We start from the raw sequence: 22,767 nt of genomic DNA, 5'->3' as shown, positions 1-22,767 counted from the left end.
ATACAATTAATAAGAAGAGAACTCTGCGGATGCTTTGGCTACTCAACGGGCTATTGTGGTAGCCATAAGAAGCTCCCAAATGAAGGGTAAGGCGAGTGCCACATCTCGCATCCTTTCCATAGCACCATGCACTTAGAATTGGGTCTATTAGACGATAAAAATTCGATGCCAATGAGGTTGGTGCTTTGTGGGAGTGTAGGGGTCATGTAGCTAGGCATGATCACCTACTAAATGAAACCAATAGAGCCTTGATCAAAAGTTTTTGGGAGGAAAATTATCGTGCCTTGCCAGTTTTCAAGAAAGCTTTGCGTAAGAGAGCGACAAGAGGAGTGTTCATTGAGCACGGTGCTTGCTTTCTTAAAACGACCCAAACAGAGTTGTTTTCTCAGTTTGTGGCATCATATCCAGATCTTAAAATCGGGAAAAGGTCATTTGAGGGGTGTAAGCCTTGGTTTGTGAGATTCTCACGACATCGTGTGACAAATGTTGTTGTCACTATACCATGTTGAGTTCCAAATTTTTTATGATGTGTTCCGTTCTCTTAGTGGGCATAAAGAGTTGCCTCGTAGTCCTCATAATTTCATCCACTCTCTTTTGTGTGCACGCAGAGAGGATGCCCATATCCATATGATGCCTTGTGTGGAGAGCAATTTCACATCATGTGGTTCACTTGCACATCTACAGATGGTAGATCTTGATGCAAGTGACAAAGAGATAGTGCCATGGCGACATTATGAGTATGTGACACACTAGCTCTAGAGTGGTGGGCAGTCCAAGAAGTTGCATCTCGTGGAAAAACATACACCACATTCTCACTTCACAGCCACATTTAGGGAGAAGATATACCCCTATATACGGCACAATCATTGTGCCAAGCAGTAGGATCGTCAATTCCGAGCATGCTTGGCAGAATTTCCTATTGGTGTGGTCATCTCAGTGGTTGATTTTGTAGAGAACTACACCTTTACACCTTTTTTAGGAGATACAATCTGAGTATTACTTCTCGGAGTAGGCGATGGTTATATTTCATAATATTTGTTTCATGTTTGAGCTATATTACTTATTTGATTTTTTGTGTCCTAATCGTCTCTCTTGCTTACCTCACCAAGTTGCTATTTATGGTCGACATTAGCTATTGACATGTAGAGGCCCATGTAGATGGGATAGAAAGTACCCCGACCGAGCCATGTCATTATTCGATAGTATCTTTTCTATATCAGTTTGATGATCGTTCACATGATGCACATTTTGTGCAACATTGTTTTCATCTCCACCATGATGTTTTTTAATGAGATTGTGGGATCACACATGGCCAACGATGGGTTTGGTCAGATGGTTGTGACACACAGTTCAAGTCATCACAAGAGTCCTATTGGCTCTACAGGTAGTACTTATGGTTCTCTTAGATTTGTAATTAAACTAAATTCACTAGAACATCTTAAAGAAAACAATAACTAAGACTTTGTTTTATGGGTTTGTAGGTGGCATGTGCAATCTAGTATCCCAGTCAGGGATTTCACTGACGTAAATAAAAACATGTGAACATGTTAATATGTTAATAACACAAAAAATCTTGTGATCACATGTTATAATTACAAAGCTTTCACAAGGGCCTAAAAAAATTATCTTTGTCGGGCATAAAAAATCTTCTTAGGTGGCCACTAACCTGCTATTATGTGAAGATGGTAACATGAGAACATGTGAATAGCTTTTTCCCATGTGTAGCCATGCTTTTAAGGGGTTCCCAAATGGCAAGTGACCTGTTATTTTGTGAACGGTAACATGAGAACATGCGAGTAACTTGTTCACTTGTGTTATTATCACAGAAAATCTTATGATCACGTGAATATTAAATCCATGATCATGTGATTCCCAGTGATTTGGTCATTCTTTTAGATTCGTCACGGGAAGGGAGAGCATGATGGTGCGGGTGCATGTGTGAAATGTACTTTGAGACGTTATCAACTATGGCAGGATGCTGAGCGGTTCAGAGATGCAGGCAATGTGATCGAGTGGTGCTCCTAACATTTGTGTGGGAGTGCAGTATCATCGTATCCTAAACGTGATGCTCGGATTGTCAGGAGATTTTTTTGGCATGTGGATGCAAAGTTTGGTCACTATCGGAGCATGTTTGGGTACGATGGCATGGAGAAGAGCGGGATTTTCCATGGCCTCTCAAGCACCAAGATTCTTGAAAATTTCGCAGTGTGCGCTAATTCCTGTGACCAAACTTTGCAAGCAAGCATGTGGGGATGGGTCCCCCCCACATGCTCGCAAAGTTTGGTTCACCATCGGAGCATGTTTGGGTACGATGGCATGGAGAAGAGTGGGATTTTCCATGGCCTCTCAAGCACCAAGATTCTTAAAAAAATTGCACTGTGCGCTAATTCCTTTGACCAAACTTTGCAAGCAAGCATGTGGGGATGGGTCCCCCCCACATGCTTGCAAAGTTTGGTCACCATCGGAGCATGTTTAGGTACGATGGCATAAAGAAGAGCGGGATTTTCCATGGCATCTTAAGCACCAAGAGACTTGAAGAATCCGCACTAGGAGCTAAATGCTAATCCAAACATGCCCCGATGGTGACTAAACTTTATGAGCGTGTGGGGGCTAGTCTCCCCCATATGCTCGCAAAGTTTGGTCACCATTGGAGCATGTTCACACAAAAAACAAATTTTATAAAAATGGTTCACGCGTGAACCATTTTCTACACTCACGCCTTAAGGTCTCACGACTTAAAGGTTCACACACAAAAAAAAAAGGTTCATGCATGAACATTCGTGATTTTGTTGTTTATTCTCTCAAAAAGTAGCCCGAATATAGTTTAACATCGTTTTCGTTCTATTTTTTCTGATTTTTCATGCTTTTTGGGGGGTATTTTGCCTCGATTTTCGGGTCAAATTTTAAGGTTGATGGTCGGAGGCCAAAATGATCGATTTGGACTTCAGACAGCCAAGACCAATGTTGGCTTTCCGATGAGCCTTAGAGCGGCTTTATCGAATTCACGATTTAGGAGATGCGAGCCTCCAAACAAGGGTGTTTTTTTTGGCCGACGGACCCCCTTTCACGTCGTGAACCAGTAGGGTATAGTTCACGGCGTGAAGCAGACTTCATGGATTTTATCAAATTTGATTTTTTTTTGGGGACTGTTTCACACCATGAGATATTTAGTGTTTCATGCCATGAAATGCCTAGGGTTGCATGCCATGAACTCCGAACTTCACTGAAAATTTAAGTTTGATTTTTTTTTTTGTACGCGTGGGGACTGTTTCATGACATGAAACACTTACTTGTTCACGCTGTGAACCATTTAGGATAACACCCTCAGAAGAGTGGGATTTTCCATGGCCTCTCAAGCACCAAGATTCTTAAAAAAATTGCACTGTGCGCTAATTCCTTTGACCAAACTTTGCAAGCAAGCATGTGGGGATGGGTCCCCCCCACATGCTTGCAAAGTTTGGTCACCATCGGAGCATGTTTAGGTACGATGGCATAAAGAAGAGCGGGATTTTCCATGGCATCTTAAGCACCAAGAGACTTGAAGAATCCGCACTAGGAGCTAAATGCTAATCCAAACATGCCCCGATGGTGACTAAACTTTATGAGCGTGTGGGGGCTAGTCTCCCCCATATGCTCGCAAAGTTTGGTCACCATTGGAGCATGTTCACACAAAAAACAAATTTTATAAAAATGGTTCACGCGTGAACCATTTTCTACACTCACGCCTTAAGGTCTCACGACTTAAAGGTTCACACACAAAAAAAAAGGTTCATGCATGAACATTCGTGATTTTGTTGTTTATTCTCTCAAAAAGTAGCCCGAATATAGTTTAACATCGTTTTCGTTCTATTTTTTCTGATTTTTCATGCTTTTTGGGGGGTATTTTGCCTCGATTTTCGGGTCAAATTTTAAGGTTGATGGTCGGAGGCCAAAATGATCGATTTGGACTTCAGACAGCCAAGACCAATGTTGGCTTTCCGATGAGCCTTAGAGCGGCTTTATCGAATTCACGATTTAGGAGATGCGAGCCTCCAAACAAGGGTGTTTTTTTTGGCCGACGGACCCCCTTTCACGTCGTGAACCAGTAGGGTATAGTTCACGGCGTGAAGCAGACTTCATGGATTTTATCAAATTTGATTTTTTTTTGGGGACTGTTTCACACCATGAGATATTTAGTGTTTCATGCCATGAAATGCCTAGGGTTGCATGCCATGAACTCCGAACTTCACTGAAAATTTAAGTTTGATTTTTTTTTTGTACGCGTGGGGACTGTTTCATGACATGAAACACTTACTTGTTCACGCTGTGAACCATTTAGGATAACACCCTCAAAAACGTGCAGCGAAATAGGGAAAAAAATGTCAAAAAAATTTTCATCTTGAGACAGTGATGGAAAATAGGTTTTAGGACCTCCTCTTCCATCTGGGAAGTAACTAGCATGTTCTTTTTTTAAGAAAAGTATCCTTAAGGTTGTTCATGTGCGTATAGCGTCAGCTAATTAGGGCAAACGTTTGACCCAACGGAGAGTACACCAAACCTCTTGAGGCTGTAAACGGGCTGTGAGAAAATATAAAAAGAAAAAAAAAACAAGTGTGTTGTCTCATTAAGGAGCAATTGACAAAGTTAGACATGGCAATAAATAGAGGGACTATGTGGGACCCTCATTGAACCCAATGGCTGACATCTTCGAGCCATTGAGATCTATGCTCCAAATGCACCTCCCAATAACATTGGCCATGCCTACAACAAGCGTATCATCGGGTTTTACACCCCCTATCACTTCAATCCCACCGTGTTTTGGTTCTTTACCTAACATTACCACCAATCTTATAGGTACCATTAACCCTTTTCAACCCTTGGATGCCCACACCTTAGATATGCTTACTAGTCTAGGAAGGGGGGTTGCCCAAGGACTGAGTAAGTCCCTACCCACAAGAGCACTCACATATGGCCACACTGACTCATACAACAATACGACCATATAGATTTCCAAAATTATGGGTAAATACGACGGAACAACTAATCCTATTCAATTCATTCAATGTTTGAACAAAGATGTGAAGCCTTTGGAAATCCAAACTACCCTACCAAGGTACATGCATTGAACCTATGCTTAGAAGGAAAAGCTAGTCGATGGTTTATAAAATTGCTGCCAGCGTGCCCAAGACCAACTTCAAAACCTTAAAGTCAGCCTTTATCCATAGCTTTTCAAGACAAGGTGATCGATGGAGTGTAGCAAAAGAACTCTATTCAATTGAGCGTTAACCAAACGAAACCATTAGAGACTTTATCCTTCGAATAAAACTCTTGGACTCACGATGTGAGTCATGGGAGAACTTCAATGATTCTTAATTGAAGAGATGTTTCATGATGGCTTAAAGAATAACAACTTACACAACTTGATCATTGTATCCAACCCGAAAACATTCGATCAATGTTGTAAAGAAGCAGTACGTTTAGATGACAACATACTGCAAGGTGATCATGCTATGAGATATTCCTAAAAAACAAAACCAAGTGAAGCAATGGCAAAAGAAAGATCGGTCTCAAAATTGTCATTCCCTGAGTTCTATGTAACCTTGCTTAAAAGCTTTCAATCGACATCTCTAAGAGAGGTGAAATCCTTAAAAGCCAAACATCCTTAATGCCTCTACCAGTGAGGAGTGTGTTTGTCTCTCTCTCTCTCTCTCTCTCTCTCTCTCTCTCTCTCTCTCTCTCAATATCTATCTCTTGTTTTCATAAACCTATGAGTGTGTATAAGTTGTAAAGGTATAGTTATATTCTAAAAATGTGATAATCAAGTTTTTAAAACCTAGCTACACAATGGTGAAGCTACATGATGAGCACTCTATTGAGGATATGCCAGATTTTGTGGAGGAGTGGATAGATTCTTCTAGGAAGGGATGCATTTTTCCCTCTTGGATGCAAGATCATGGGCTTAGTGATTGGGAGAAGGAATATTTCCCTTGGTGGTTGGATTATCCCAAAAATGAGGCATGTCATTATAAGGGTAAGATATCCAATTATACCTCCCATTCATAGTTTGTGCATTATCAACAACTTATGTTTTCTTCATTAATGACATGTATTACTCTAAAAGAAGCTTGATCCATCCAACCACCCACCACGATCCATCACTCGCATTGCACTCGCATCTCTGTAGAGACTCTTTTAACCTCTGTAGTAGAGGGCTTATCACAATTTTAATCTTAGAAAATTATTATGACTCACTCACACTCACACTCACACTCACACTTTCACTCTCGTCTTGTAGAGAGTTAAATATAACAATTTTGCACATTCTAGCCTCTGTAGGGACTTAAAATGAAATTTCCCAAACAATATAACCAAGCACAATATTTGTCTCAACCTCAATCTTGACCTTGATCTCACTCAGAGTCTTGATTTGAATCTCAATTTAGATCTCAATCATCTCGATTGATTATGAAGAACACATGTTTTCTCTCTCTCTCTCTCTCTCTCTCTCTCTCTCTCTCTCTCTCTCTCTCTCTCTCTCTCTCAATATCTATCTCTATTTTTCATAAACCTATGAGTGTGTATAAGTTGTAAAGGTATAGTTATATTCTAAAAATGTGATAATCAAGTTTTTGAAACCTAGCTACACAGGAAGGGGATTTTCACAAAACTTCTACATTGTGAGGGAGATCAGGAAGGCGCAGAATTGTGTAGAGTTATGTGTTCCTCCCAAGCTCCCTTTCCAGAGGGTGTGCAGTTCTATATGTGAGAACTGGAGCCTATCCGTAAGGTGGAAGAGGACAGCCTTGCTCTGTCTATATCGCGCAGGCTGCTGAAGACTTTCTCATAGAGTACAAGTTTCAATGACCTGTGTGCAGGGATTTCACTGACGTAAACGAGAACATGTGAACATGTTAATAACATATGTTAATAACACAAAAAATCTCGTGATCACATGTTATATTCACAAAGCTTTCACAAGGGCCTAAAAAAATTATCTTTGTCGGGCATAAAAATCTTCTTAGGTGGCCACTGACCTACTATTATGTGAATATGGTAACATGAGAACATGTGAATAGCTTATTCCCATGTGTAGCAAGGCTTTTAAGGGGTTCCCAAATGGCAAGTGACTTGTTATTTTGTGAACGGTAACATGAGAACATGTGAATAACTTGTTCACATGTGTTATTATCACAAAAAATCTTGTGATCACGTGAATATTAAATCCCTGCCTGTGTGTTGTGTGTGCCCATGCACATAGGATGACTATAATGCCCAAGGATAGTGTGACAATGAAGAGGCTTAGGTGGAGGTATGAGAAGCTTCTACACCTTGCAGAGCTTATAGACCCAAAGACGAAAAACATCCTCATGATTCCACCAGCAAGAGCTCCTCAGGATAAAATAAAAATTATAGAGATTACACATGATATTAACACAAGAGCCAGGGCAGAACAAGAGGCTAGATGGGAGGAAGAGCAGAAGGCAAGAAAAGACAAGGATCAACAAGTGGAAACAAACCCAAAGAATCTCCAAGAACAGTACATCAAAGAAACAGAAGAGTTGGAGTTAGTCAATGTGGAGATACTAAGGAGCTTGCAAAGGGGAATTTTTGTCTTCGTGAATATGGAAGATGGTGAGGGATAGCTCTCTCTTGACATCGTGGATGTCAGAACTGTAATGGATAGGACCTCACAAATCACAGATACTAAAGCCAAAGCCTAAAGAGAAGAGAGACGTGAAGTAGACTACAAAGGCCGAGAGCCGGGACCTAGTAGGGAGGTGAACAATGAAGAACCTAAATCTGATGAGGATCCCAAGGCTAGTGAGGATCCCAAGCTTGATGAAGATCCCAAGCCTAATTTACCTGATGTAATGTAACCAACTCAATTTTAAGAATTGTTTCTATTAGCTGTTTTTGTCCCTTAACAATGATTATAAGTTTTAATCATATTCAGACTGATTAGAATCATGTCAATAATGGTTCCAGATGCTAAGGAGGCTTATCATCTTGGATGTTAATGGATTGCTGCTCAAAAGATAGCGCAAGAGCTTTGGACCAAGTGTTACAGGGAATTACAAAGTCGGGGAAATGCATGTCATGCTAAGGCCCAAATTGTATTAATTTATCAACATTGTAACTAAGCACTTTAGATTGGCCATCTGGTCCTCAATGATGACGCATAATTTGAGGCCTCTTATCATTCTAGTTTTGAGGCCTCTTATCATGCTAGTTTTGAGAAAATCTAAGATTGAAGAAACAAAATTGTATTTTGTATATGACCAAGGGCACTATTACATTGACCTAGGTATTTTTTATCCCAACAAACTTGGGGTGCCCTTACTTATGAAGTGCTATGTGGATATCCAACACCGGTATAATCCCACAAATACATTATTAATTGATGATACCCATGAGGAGAAGGCTATGTATAATCCTATTGGAACATGGATATCACCCCTTCCTTTCAAAGGTAATACAGATGATGTTTATTTGGAAGAACAATTGATTCCATATTTAGATGGCTTGTACAAATCAAAAGACTTTGTACAAGATTATGTAATGAGAAATCCTTTTTTGTAATGTAATGTCTTCAACTGTTCTATTCTCACTCAAGTAATGTCTTCAACTGTTCTATTCTCACTCAAGTAATGTGTCTTGGAAAATAGTATACATTGTCTTGTTTTTTAAAAGTATTACCTCGAAGAAATTCAAATTTGTAATGTCAAGTAGGAGTGTCATTAACAAGATAGACTTGATTAATTATGTCAAAAGAGTACATTGGAGTGAGTATTGTCAAGTAGGAGTGATTTTGACTGTGTTACCCAATTCTTTACATTGTATTAGTCGCTCCCTTCTAAGGAGAACCTTTCTTCCATTGTGAATGAAATTAAAGTGTGCCGGTGTGTCTTGCAAGGATTCTTTGACAATATCCTTCCTTAGCTCTTATAAATTGCATTTCTCTTGTATAGAAACAATTGTCACCAGTGTTGAAGCTTCATCACTCACTTCAATGTGTATAACTTTGTTGTCCATTGCTTTTGCGGCTTCCTGATCCATTGGTACCAACTCTCCATGATCTAATGTAACCTGCAATACCAGAAGGACAAGATAAAAGTTTGAATTGCAATCATGTACTTCGCAACTATTGTCTCCAGTGCAATGTTACAATTGATATCGTTAAAAGCTTTACTCGGCCATCCCTCATCAAGAAGTCTTCCTAAGAGGAATGTGTCCAAATCTTTGCAGACGAGCATGCTTATGTTTTCTTCATTAATGACATGTATTACTCTAAAAGAAGCTTGATCCATCCGACCACCCATGATCCATCACTCGCATTGCACTTGCATCTCTGTAGAGACTCTTTTAACCTCTGTAGTAGAGGGCTTATCACAATTTTAATCTTAGAAAATTATTATAACACACTAACACTCACACTCACACGAGTTCACACTCACACTCACACTCACACTCACACACACTCACACTTTCACTCTCCTCTCGCAGAGACTCAAATATAACAATTTTGCACATTCTAGCCTCTGTAGGGACTTCAAATGAAATTTCCCAGCAATATAACCAAGCACAATATTTGTCTCAACCGCAATCTTGACCTTGATCTCACTCTGAGTCTTGATTTGAATCTCAATCTAGATCTCAATCATCTCGATTGATTATGAAGAACACATGCTCTCTCTCTCTCTCTCTCTCTCTCTCTCTCTCTCTCTCTCAATATCTATCTCTCTTTTTCATAAACCTATGAGTGTGTATAAGTTGTAAAGGTATAGTTATATTCTAAAAACATGTGTAAACATGTTGTACCATGGCCACTAGTTTTCCATTGCTTGCCTTTGTGAAGCCTTGTAAACAACCTTTCCAATGGTGCTCCAGTACATTTTGTCTTCGAGGTCGGTGAGGCCCGATTGCAGCAGGCTATAGATAAACGTAAGCGATCTTACGAAATGCCTCTCACACCCAAGCACCATCATCGTTCTTCTTGTTGTGCAGGGATATCTCCTCGATCTCATCTTTTAGTCTTCTTGGTGTGGCAATATCTTCTTGGAAGCTAGAGTAGAAAGGTTAGGGTTACAGTAAAAAGGAAAGAGATCAAAGATGATGTGCGGCCATATCTTCCATGAAGCTAGAGTAGAAAGGTTAGGGTTACAGTAAAAAGAAAAGAGATCAAAGATGATGTGCAAACTAGGGTTTTCTTACGAAATGCCTCTCCCACCCAAGCACCATCATCGTCCTTCTTGTTGTGCAGGGATATCTCCTCGATCTCATCTTTTAGTCTTCTTGGTGCGGCAATATCTTCTTGGAAGCTAGAGTAGAAAGGTTAGGGTTACAGTAAAAAGGAAAGAGATCAAAGATGATGTGCGGCCATATCTTCTTGGAAGCTAGAGTAGAAAGGTTAGGGTTACATAGTAAAAGGGAAAGAGATCAAAGATGATGTGCAAACTAGGGTTTTACTGGAGCCTTGAAGATGAAAGAGATGGAGCTCTGAGAAGGGAGAGAGATTAAGATGGAGCTCTGAGAAGGGAGAGAGATTAAGATGGAGGAGAAAGTTTAGGGTTTCGGGCTTTAATGGTTTTGTTAGAGTTGGGCAAATGAGAGGAGAAAGTTTAGGGTTTCGGGCTTTAATGGTTTCGTTAGAGTTGGGCAAATGAGATAGAGATGGAAAAGGAAGGGAGGAAGAGTTTGATTTGGACGTTCAAGAGGGAAAGCGGACTTGAAAATGAAATTTCTGACTACAATGAAATTTGAGATGGGTTTTTGGGGGGGAAAGTGAGTTTTGGGGGGATCTCAAAAATTTTAAAATTTTAAGGATTTTTTGAGCCACAAAAATGGTGGGACCATACCTACCCTAAACGCTCTACTTTTTTAAAGGGACAAGTGTAATTATTAGTACTGAAGACCTGGCCCCCCTCCCTAAAGCCTAGTCTCCCTCGCTATATTCAAAGGAGACCAAATGTGCACAATCCTCTATTCTTATTGGTCCGTTGCTAATTACTTTCATTAGTAAAAGTCGCAAAATATGTTTAAATGTCTCCTAATAAGTGAAACTACATGATGAGCACTCTATTGATGAGGATATGCCAAATTTTCTGGAGGAGTGGATAGATTCTTCTAGGAAGGGATGCATTTTTCCCTCTTGGATGCAAGATCATGGGCTTAGTGATTGGGAGAAGGAATATTGCCCTTGGTGGTTGGATTATCCCATTGGGGAGTATCCCAAAAATGAGGCATGTCATTATAAGGGTAAGATATCCAGTTATATCTCCCATTCACAGTTTGTGCATTATCAACAACTTATGTTTTCTTCATTAATGACATGTATTACTCTAAAAGAAGCTTGATCCATCCGACCACCCGCGATCCATCCGACCACCCGCGATCGCATCTCTGTAGAGAATCTTTTAACCTTTGTAGTAGAAAGCTTATCACAATTTTAATCTTAGAAAATTATTATAACACACTTACACTCACACTTTCACTCTCGTCTTGTAGAGACTCAAATATAACAATTTAGCACATTCTAGCCTCTGTAGGGACTTAAAATGAAATTTCCCAAACAATATAACCAAGCACAGTATTTGTCTCAACCTCAATCTTGACCTTGATCTCACTCAGAGTCTTGATTTGAATCTCAATCTAGATCTCAATCATCTCCATTGATTATGAAGAACACATTCTCTCTCTCTCTCTCTCTCTCTCTCTCTCTCTCTCTCTCTCAATATCTATCTCTCTTTTTCATAAACCTATGAGTGTGTATAAGTTGTAAAGGTATAGTTATATTCTAAAAACGTGATAATCAAGTTTTTAAAACCTAGTTACACAATGGGCAATAATCTCTGTACAGACTCTTTTAACCTTTGTAGTAGAAAGCTTATCACAATTTTAATCTTAGAAAATTATTATAACACACTTACACTCACACTTTCACTCTCGTCTTGTAGAGACTCAAATATAACAATTTAGCACATTGTAGCCTCTGTAGGGACTTAAAATGAAATTTCCCAAACACTATAACCAAGCACAGTATTTGTCTCAACCTCAATCTTGACCTTGATCTCACTCAGAGTCTTGATTTGAATCTCAATCTAGATCTCAATCATCTCGATTGATTATGAAGAACACATTCTCTCTCTCTCTCTCTCTCTCTCTCTCTCTCTCTCTCTCTCTTTCATAAACCTATGAGTGTGTATAAGTTGTAAAGGTATAGTTATATTCTAAAAACGTGATAAGCAAGTTTTTAAAACCTAGTTACACAATGGGCAATATTCATAAAATTTTGTGAGGCCATGGCCCATGTAGTTTTTTTTGTCAATCACGTGAGATAAGAAAACAGTGTCATTATTTCAAAAGAAATATTCACGAGAGAGAACTTTGTGACGGTAGTTTATTCACGAGAGTGTGCGTGTATAAGTTGGCGGCGTCTAATCAAGCTAAGAAAGGGTTTTGGCGACGCTGGCAATGAGGCTTTCCACCTCATCCTTGCCGATGCCGAAGGCTATCTCTAGCACCTCCTCGGGGAGGGGTGGGTAGGCGTCGAAGAGAGCGGCGGCGAGTTGCGAGGTGCCCGGGTTCTGGCTATTGAGGGCGGAGATGGCGAGGGCGGATTGGTGCTCGTCGGGGTTGAGCTGGAAGTGCACAAGGCCGCGAGGGAAGACAAAGAGATCGCCGGGGGCGAGGGTCTGCTCAAAGAGGGTATTGTTGGGCGTGGCGGTGACGAAGCCCACCTTGAGCGTGCCCTTGGCCAGGAAGAGCACCTCGGTGGCGCGGGGATGAACGTGGGGCGGGTTTAATCCCTTGGGGTCGAAGTCGATGCGGGCGATGGACAGGCCCTGCGTGTTGAGAGCAAAGAAGTTGGCTGCACTGGCCAGGTTGACGGAGACGCCCAGCCCTTTGATAGGTTTGGCGGGATGCTCAAGCATCGTGAACTTGAAGTCGGCGTCCTGCACCTCATCGGCCGGCTTGCAGGCGAACCCGTTGAGGGTGATCATGCTGGTGTTATCCGCCACACAGAAGTCCTGCAGAGGGTCTTCATCCGCGGCCCTCACTTCTAATATGAGCGGAGACATGAGCATCACCGCCAGTAGAAGCAGAAAGCTGCTAGCTGCTGCCATAGCTGTGGCTTGCGGACTGTGAGCACGCTGGGATATTGGAGATGATGAGGAGCGAAAGCTGTGATATTGGAGATAGATGATCAGAAGAATAGGCTACGCCGATCCTCATGCGCCTGACGTCGTATTTATATGCTGCACGACGCCGCTGGCTGGAAAGAACGAGTCTTCTCATCCGCTCTCCAAGGAACCAGTCCTATCCGCTCTAAGAAAGAGTCCATGTCCATGCCGACCCGGTCGACGTTCCCGCTATCTGATCTGCCGGAAGGGAGGACGTCACAGTGATTGACGTAGTCTCCGACCATCACCTTGTCATTTATGTTGTATCCTGACGCTCGCTGTAGTCTTCTATCCTCTACGTGCCACGGATGTGCCGGCCATACGTGCCACGCAGGACTCGAAGTTGAAGGAGTCAACATAATTTGTTGGTCCAAGTCCTTGGAAGTTGGGACCACACGTGACACGGGTGTGAATGTGACTCGCCTTCCTGTTCTCAAATGAATCTTTTAGAGAGAGAGAGATAATTGTGACTCGCCTTCCTTCCTTTTTTCTGATGAATCTTAGAGAGAGAGAGAGAGAGAGAGAGATGTGTTAGTAGGGGTGAGAGAGAGAGAGGGGGGGTCTATGTGCTAGTAGGGGTGAAACAAACCTAAGCTCTCTAAGTGTTTGCCACATTTTAAAGGCACAAAAGGCACATTTTTCTTTGGATATTTTAAAGTCTAGTTAAGTGTCCCCCACTTGTGTGTGAACACCCTCTTAATAAGAGAACATAAGATGGGGCTTTGGTGCCTATATAAATCATTGTACATGGTGAAAGTATTATCATTGTTGCATTATGCAATCTCTCACTATTATTAGCTATCACATCTTTCTCTCCCTCTCCCTCTCCCTCTCTCTCTATCCCTCTCTCTAAGTACTATCTCGATGGCTTGAACCGCCATCTCTCTTTGCACAAGTTCTACTCCTACACTCACATCATTGGCACCTTCCACCCACCATAACATGAGCTCTAATCATGCAAACACAAATATAGTATCAGAGCCTTGATCCATGATACTCCCATTAATCACCTTTCATTTAGTAAGAACCCTTTTTTCCTCTTTGCCTAGGCACCCCCTGGCAATGTTTTTCCTTGTTCTCCCTCTATAGAGAATCATTCTTTGAGATTTTTAGTGTGTTTTGAAGATAACACAGAGCCTCGAGGGGCTTATTTCAACTCAAAGAAAATGTGGTGAAAACACATCATAAACTCATGGAAAAACATAATTTATAGCATTGAGGGCTACATGTAAAATGATTTATTTCTCTTAGGGTCTTCTAATCGGTGATACAAGCTAAATGAGTTTCAAGTTTAAAGGCAAACCATCAAGTGGGTGATGAAAACCAAGCAATCGTCGATTTTCTTTACTAATCGAGTGATTAACCCTAATCACCTTCAATTTTTTGAAGTTCTCAAGTTCCAAATCATTGACTTGTGAGTTGATATTCCCATATATATCCACCCCCTTCATTTGTTGCGTTAATCGCTTCCTCCAAACTACACTACATTTTTGCATATGCTTTTAGGGAGGTGGGGGAGCATTGCATAATCATCAAATCAGAGGCATTGCCTTGAAAAAAAATTTGATGCTTTTCTCAAGTATGGAAAAAACCAACAAATTTAAGCTCTTGAGGCCACAAGAAATTGCGGCTTTTCAAAAATTAGGGTAAAGTTGGCGTAAGTATAGCCTCTACACAATCAAGAATTCGGCACTTCATCAAATTGAAGACCTTGCACACCGATAAGTTTTTGGAGCTTTTCCACAAGAAATCCTTTTGCATTACAGCGACCATGCCACATCAACAACAAATCCTTCACTATAGCTTTTAAATCGAGCATTAAGAGGTACTCTCCCTTGGCCCTTGAGCCGCAAAATGATAGTCCAAGTGTCAATCGCTTGGTAATGACATCAAAGGATGATCTTCATAGACATTACACCAACGTGGTGAGTTTTTCAAACTTCCAACATTATCTTCTAATTATGTATGATTTATGGGTTATATGCTAGGGATGTCTCCCAACATCTCAATATGGGTTATATGCTAGGGATGTCTCCCAACATCTCAATATGGGTTATATGCTAGGGATGTCTCCCAACATCTCAATATTTGGATATCTTTTTTATAAGCCTTCTATAGAAGGCTTGGCTTCTTTTTATCTTACTTTCCCTACTTAGAGAGAGGATTGTCTATAAACAGACTAATGTACGCAATTGGACCTAACATGAGAATTTCATGTGTTGGCATCATTGTGTGCTTTTGTATTACATGATTGCAATCTAAGAGCCCAAATCATCATATTGAAGGTTATGTATCACTCTCAGCTGACACTTCACTCTGAACAGGGGTTTCTTGGATATTTCGGAGTCTAGTAATTGTCAAGTGCTGTGTGAACAACCCCTTAATAAAACAATATAAGATAAGGCCCTCAGCCTATATAATCATTGTATATGGTGGAATTATTATCATAATACAATCATTATTGTTATATATGGTGGAACTATTATCATAGTACAAACATTATTGTGATGTGTAATCTCTCTCAATTGTTGGCTATCACATCTCCCTATGTCTCTTATACATGGTGGAATTATTCTCATAGTACAAACGTCATTGTGATGTGCAATCTCTCTCAATTGTTGGCTATCACATCTCGCTTTGTCTCTTAATCTCTCTCTCTCTCTCTCTCTCTCTCTCAAAGGGGCACCATGGCCATGGCTTGAACCTGAATTTCCATTTGTTTTTGCACAAGTTCTTCTCCTACACTCACATCATGGACATGTTCCACCCACCATACATGAGCTTTAATCATGTGGATACTAACAGTTTTTTTGGGGAGGATCTCCCCTTGTACTATAATTTATGGGTTCAAAATTTGGTATGCATATTATTGGGGACTAATCCATGTCAAAGCTTCATGCGTTGCATTCGCATTTGTAGCCACAATTCAAGCCTAACTGTTATGCATTGGATCAGAAACTCATTGCATTACACAAAATAAGGAGAAACCCATGTCCTAAAATGCACTCTATTTCTAGTTATATTTTTAAATTATAGTTTATCTCTATATCCTCCATCAGGTTTGTTTCTTATTATATATTACACTAATTTTTTTAAAAAGTAACTATATAAATATTAAATTCTATAATTTGTTCAAGTATTTGATGTTTTAAACTAACATTACTAAATTAACTTTTGTTCAAAAATAAGATCTAAAATTCTACTAGTATCCAATTTTCTTTTCTAAACTATATACATAAGTATACAAACGTGGATTAAACTTAGGTTATGGAAATTTTATCAATGCAGAATAAACTTAGGTTGGATAAGCATATAATCAAAATTTTAAAACTAAGTATAAATAGTTGTAATAGTTTTAAAGAGTACACTTGTTAAGGTGTGAATAACCGGTTTACATTTTAAAAAAAATTGATGCCTACAAAAATAATTACTTCATGTAATATGGAAAGGTTAATATGTTTTTAATGAAAAAAATAAAAGATGATGCCTAACGATAGGGTTAGCTGACCTAATGTGGGAGATAGGGGGCAAGGGATTAGGAAAGCAGATTGATTAGAATGGTCAAAACTCATAAGTGAGCTATAAGTCATATCGTAAGTATAACTTTTATCGAAATAAGCTATATAAGTAAGGATTATGAGTGAAGTGGATTATTGTATTATTATAGCCTTGTGCTATGATGGTTAGTACATGGGCCATGAATGCTAACCCACTCTTACCAATCCATACTGATGGAGACGGTTTACCGATGGCCCCATAGGGCGGGTCTTGGCTGTATGGGACGTGTTGGGTTAGGCTTAACCCTAATGTGCAAGAAATGGGGGTAGAAAACATGAGAGAGAGAGAGAGAGAGAGAGAGAGAGAGAGAGAGAGAGAGAGAGCAACACGATGTTGAATGCATTAGAATGATAACTTTGTGTGGACACAACCACAAGTACAAGGCATAATAATAAAATGTTGTCCATATGGCATCCTTTCACACCGGGTTGTTAGGAGAAAAAAGCCTTCAATATAGAGGTTAAAAAGTGCCCCTTATAAGCCCATGTTCACACCTAGCACTACCACTTTGAGTTTTCCTAGAAATCCCCTCTGTAGTGATAGTGTGAATATGCACAAGGTAGCAAATCACTCTCCAAATGGGAGTAAGCTCAAAGCTTTGTGGAAAGCTTCAAACTTCTCTCCAGGCAATGCCTTAGTAAACAGATTTGCAATGTTCTCACATGTAGGACAGTAAACTAAACTGATCTCCCTGCATGTAGCCTCTCTGACGTAATGATAATGTTATGTCTTGACAAGCCTAGGATTAGGGCTAGGGGCATGTGCTAATCCAAGATTAAGGTTAGTGTTAACCTAAGATAGAATTAAGGGCCTAGCTAGGGTTGGAGGGTCCACATGTGGGCAAGAAGATGTCTAGATTGGTGAAGAGCTTATAATTAATAGCCTAAGGCTAATAATGGCTAAAAGCTTATAAATAAAGCCAGGGCCAATAATTGACATGTGCCCAATGTGTATCTACCGTTGTGTATCTACCGTGTGCTACACGCACACAAGACTAGCTTCGAGGTTTGGGGAAGCTTGGAGCTAGGCAGGCTGATTGGCGAGCTGAGTTAGGGATAGACTAACGGGCGGGCACCCAAGTGTGGACGCCCGATGACCGGCCAAGAGCCTATAAAAGGGCGGCCAAGGTTAGTCATTAGTCATATAGTCTTGCATGTTTTGTGAGAGCTCTATGGTCTGGAGCCTGGATCTAGTGTAGACGTGCACCTGCTTTATGTAGCCGAGGCCGGTAGCAATCTCGAGGCCCGCGAGGGTAGATTCGTGGCGGTATGCTTGGAGCTGGGCAGGCTGATTGGCGAGCTGAGTTAGGGATAAACTAACGGGCGGGCATCCAAGTGTGGACGCCCGATGACCGGCCAAGAGCCTATGAAAGGGTGGCCAAGGTTAGTCATTAGTCATATAGAGTCATGCATGTTTCGTGAGAGCTCTATGGTCTGGAGCCTGGATCTAGTGCAGACGTGCACCTGCTTTATGCAGCTGAGGCCGGCAGCAATCTCGAGGCCCGCGAGGGTAGCGATTGTATGTCAACCTAGTAAGCTCAGCTTGTAGCTCGGTGGGGACAGCCAAGATTGTGGGCTTGCCCACGGCTGTCATGGTTAGGAGGTGAGTCAGGCTTGCACCCCCTTCTTGTTTGTTTGGTTTGTTTATAGGTTTTGAGTCTCGTACCAGGAACGTTCTTCGAGGAGATCCTTTGGGGTTTTGACAATAATAGAGGGTTATTAATATATAAGTGACCTTGGGGTCACTTATTAGAGGCAAGAGGTCAAGTAATCACACGGTGGCCTGGGGCTACAAAGGAAATGTGCAGGAGGATCTGGTGGGGTAAGTGTAACAGCCCAAGATTTGACATCTCAAATCTATTGTTGGTCCCTGTTAGCAACATATCATCCACATATAGGATGATGATAATCAAATCCTCTTTGTCCACCTTGGTGTAGAGGGTACTCTCCATTGGACTATTCTGGAAGCCTTGGCTAGTCAAATAAGCATGTATCTTTTCATACCAAGCTTGAGGAGCTTCTTTGAGGCCATACAATGTCTTGCTTTATCTATAATCTATATACTTTCCTTTCTTGACCATGCACCACAAAACCCATGGGCTGACTTACATACACTTCTCATGCAAGTCCACATTAAGAAAGGTTGTTTTGATATCCAATTTATGTACATTCCATCCATTATATGGGCAGCCAATGCAATAACACTTCTGATGTGGTAATCTTGGATAGATTACACATCATCATCATTTTATCATGTTGCAAGCAAGCTTAAGAATACGTGGATCTTACCTGCCATGCCACAACAAGTGATTCCTTCTCGGGCAAATCAGTGACCAGCTATTCCAAGGGGCATGCATTAAAGGAAATGCTTATGGCCTCCATGCCAATCAAGTAAAAAAGGCTATGTTTTTGTTCTCTTGCTCTTCAGTTGTAGTGCATTTGTCATGGCTGAGCTTACCTTGGATACACGATGTAAACTCGGTACGATGGTTTGTGTGTGAAGGTGTGATTGTGTAGCAAGGTACACAAGCCTGCACTTATTCTTGGTTACTGATGACATGAAGCAGGATGCCATAGCATGAATTATATGTTAGCAGACTTTTAGCAGTCAAGGATTGCACTCATCATTGTGTTTGAGAAAATCTCAAGTTCCATGGACATTATCTGATCCTTCATGATGAATGTGTTGAATGTTTGTAGAAGTATTTGGATTAGGTTGTTTGACTGTGGCTGGATATTGGTGTAGGAACTTAGTGGTAGACAGAAGCACATGCAAAATTGTGAGATTCTTACAATCAAGATTTGATGCTTGAAAAAAGCATGGCGTTTTGGCCTCCCTCTGGAGTCGTAATATAGTGTAATTTGCTTATCAGGCATGCTTTGATCACTTATTTTATCAATCCACAACAAAAGCATGATTCATTCCTTTTACTTCATTTCATTGCCCCACCCATATGCCAAATTCGAATAAATACAACGGTGGGTGTTCTTGGTCATCTAAGGCCTTTACACATTAGAGCCCGCCCAAACTGTGGACACCCAATTTGTGGGCATGAGGAAAAAAATTGTTTTCAAAAATTGTTGCCATTATGCTATGAAGTGCAATTTGACTAACCATAGAGAGAAAACTGAAATTGAGCATTTCTTGGATGTATGAGCCTCCACCTCATCCAATGAGGTTCCCATATAACATCAAATAAAGATTGAAGGTCATATGTCCTCCAAAATGCATATGTGATGTGGACATTAATAAAAAGTAAGCAAGTGGCACTTCATCAATGCATAAGCCATCTTGAAGCATTATTACCATGAACTATGTGCATCTATTTCATATCAGATCATATAATGATATCTCCATCACAATGTTTGTTTGTTCTTGGTTTTTTTAAAGAAAAAGTAAGGCGTTGCAAAGGTAAGTGTCCCGCAATTGTTGAAATGACAAGGAGTATCCCTAATGGAAATATTCTTTCAAAGGTAAGTATCCCGCAATTGTTGGAATGACAAGGAGTATCCCTAATGGAAATATTCTTTTTGGATCTTTCTGGGCAAGGCAATTATTAATATTGTCTACACTCCCAACCAAGTGCAACAAAATCTATATAATCGTTGGTCAAGCTAGAAACATTTAGCTTCACATAAAGTGTGAATGTTATTTATATACTCTAGATGCATATAGGACCAAATAAGATTAAAAAAACCACAAATTTATTTTCTTGGGATATAGCATGGACTCAAGAGGGATATCAGCTTCATGATCTTTAGGTAAAGAATATGGGACACAGCATTCTAGGAACAACAAGGTCATATAGGGGAGGAGCTTTACTCTGCTTCATGAGCAACTTCTAGATGAGAATCTTGTGAATACTACTCTTTTGTAATAGGTGCTTAATAATAATATTTCAACTGGCTCTTCTTATTATCGTAGGAGCGGGATGCGTTCTTAATATTTCAATTCTTAACATTTATGTTTTAGTTCTTAATATTAATATTAATATTTCTCTTCTTAAATTGATATATTACTTCTTTCATTAATACTCCTTGTGTGTCAACGGAATATGTGTTCTTATTGTTATTACTAGTGTGAATTCGTCATGATCCGTGCCAATTATTCGTGCTATTCGGTCCCCATGGTCTTGCCCGTGTGATGAGTCAATATCGTAGGAGCGGGATGCACATTCTTCTCGTGACTATTCGTACTGTCAATTCATGACTATGACTTCGTGTTGTCAATTCGTTCATTCGTGTTGTCAATGAGATGGTGACATTTCAGTGTTCAAAATACTCGTTAGGTGGTTCCTTGGGGGCCATTTTTTGAGGAAAAGTGCTTCAAATATATTTATGAAGTGAAAAGATTGCGGGTGGAAAGAAAAGTGCAAAGTGAAGTGCCATGTGACACGATTGCGGGTGAGAAGAAAAGTGTAAAATCTAGCGATTAACGCTACTTATCTAGTAGGTAAAGATCTCTTCTAGTGGCTTGTAGGTAGTGGCTAGTCCAAATCATTCATCTTATCTATTATCTAGTATAGGTAAACCAGTTATCTATTATCTAGTAGGTAAAGTCAAAAGACGCCGGCTCAATGAAACTGATGGGGGTATCAGTTGGTAGCAAAAGCTAGACAATTACTACCAGTGGATTGACGTGGCCATAGTCATCCGACCTCCCCATGCTATCCGAGTGGATGCACCTCACCCTTCCACTAAGGGCCAATGGGGACTAGACCAATGTGGACGTTGGCGGTCCAGCTTATGGAGAAGAGACCAAGGCCTTCTCCAACCAAGTCACACCTTCATGAAAATATTGCACACACTTGTGCCCGTTAGTTGACCGCTTTCGAGCTAACGTTCCTTGTCATTGTGAATGACACCCTATTCGATAAGGGTATGAATAAATCCCCATGTTTGCGTGCTCGTTTGGGCACGAAGTGAATTTGTTAGCCGTAGACACTGATAGTTGGTTGAGCCCCAAAGTGCAGTCCCAACGCCGTAGACATCGATAGTTGGTTGAGTCCCGAAGGGCAGATGAGTCCCTCCCAGGATTACCCTGAAGGGCAGAGCAGTAACCTACGTCATAGTTCGTACAGTTCTTCGAGGAGGAAACAAATCTATCCTTGCATACCAACTACGAATAAGAATCAATTGTTGAACGGGCATCAATGATTCGAAGATTCGAATAAGAATCAATTGTTGAACGGGCATCAATGATTCGAAGATTATTGTAGAATAAGAATCAATCCTAGAAAACGGGACGTAGGGTGATCCGCCTTGCAGATGGCCATTCTGCTTATGGTTATTGGCGTGAACCAACCAAGAGATCATCATCAATATGCTTCAAATGAGCACAAGCACTTTACCGAAGGGGACCAGTGCTTATACTCCACCCTTTTGGTTCTCAACTGCTTGCAGTAAGGAACGTTGCGAAATTTTGGTGGAAAGCTTGTCGGGAATATCACCGTTCAATCCACCAGAGTGTGACGGTCTATCCCCGAAAGAATTGAGGACCTAGCGAAATAACAGTATACTCTTCAAGTGTTAATAAGAATGGAGAGCTGTGCAGGGAAACTTGCAAGTACAGTTTGGAGGGAGGCAAATGAACCTAGAGAAGGGCTGGCCGTCGACCCGACCTTATGAGTATTCAGACTATAATAGTTCCAATGAATAGTCATTAACTTCTGACAGTTACATGATTTCAAAGGATGATCCGGAATTGGGTTAATTACGTCTACCAGAAGTGGACAATTGAGTGGTTGTACTAGCCCAAGACTCATTTATGTATGATTATAACTCTGGCTAATGTACCTTATAATCGGGCTGTACCTTTCCTAGGTGCTAAACGTGATGTTGTACCTGGTTTTTTGAATTAGACTTCCATTTTTACATAATGAGAGGGAATTTACCATGGTTAGTGCATCGAGATCCGTGGAACTAATTATGCGTTTACGCTTACTGTCATGGAAGTTGTTTCTAAGAATGATTATCTGGAATGGGTATCCGGTCAGTGTTGAGCAGTGATGCAATCACCAATAACGCTAGTGTCGTCTCTTTTTAGATTG

The 22,767-nt window shown here is 40.6% G+C and overlaps 1 pseudogene; it reads right to left on the bottom strand.

The window, feature by feature from the left end:
- Positions 1-12,240: 12,240 nt before the first annotated feature.
- LOC147626378 (germin-like protein 8-5 pseudogene) lies at positions 12,241-13,206 on the bottom strand (annotated as a pseudogene).
- Between the last annotated feature and the right edge of the window lie 9,561 nt (positions 13,207-22,767).

This window comes from Cibotium barometz, chromosome 22 (assembly GCF_041138505.1).
Source record: "Cibotium barometz isolate CiBa-2024 chromosome 22, ASM4113850v1, whole genome shotgun sequence".
Taxonomy (NCBI): Eukaryota; Viridiplantae; Streptophyta; class Polypodiopsida; order Cyatheales; family Cibotiaceae; genus Cibotium; species Cibotium barometz.
This window is presented reverse-complemented; position numbering and strand designations above follow the sequence as displayed.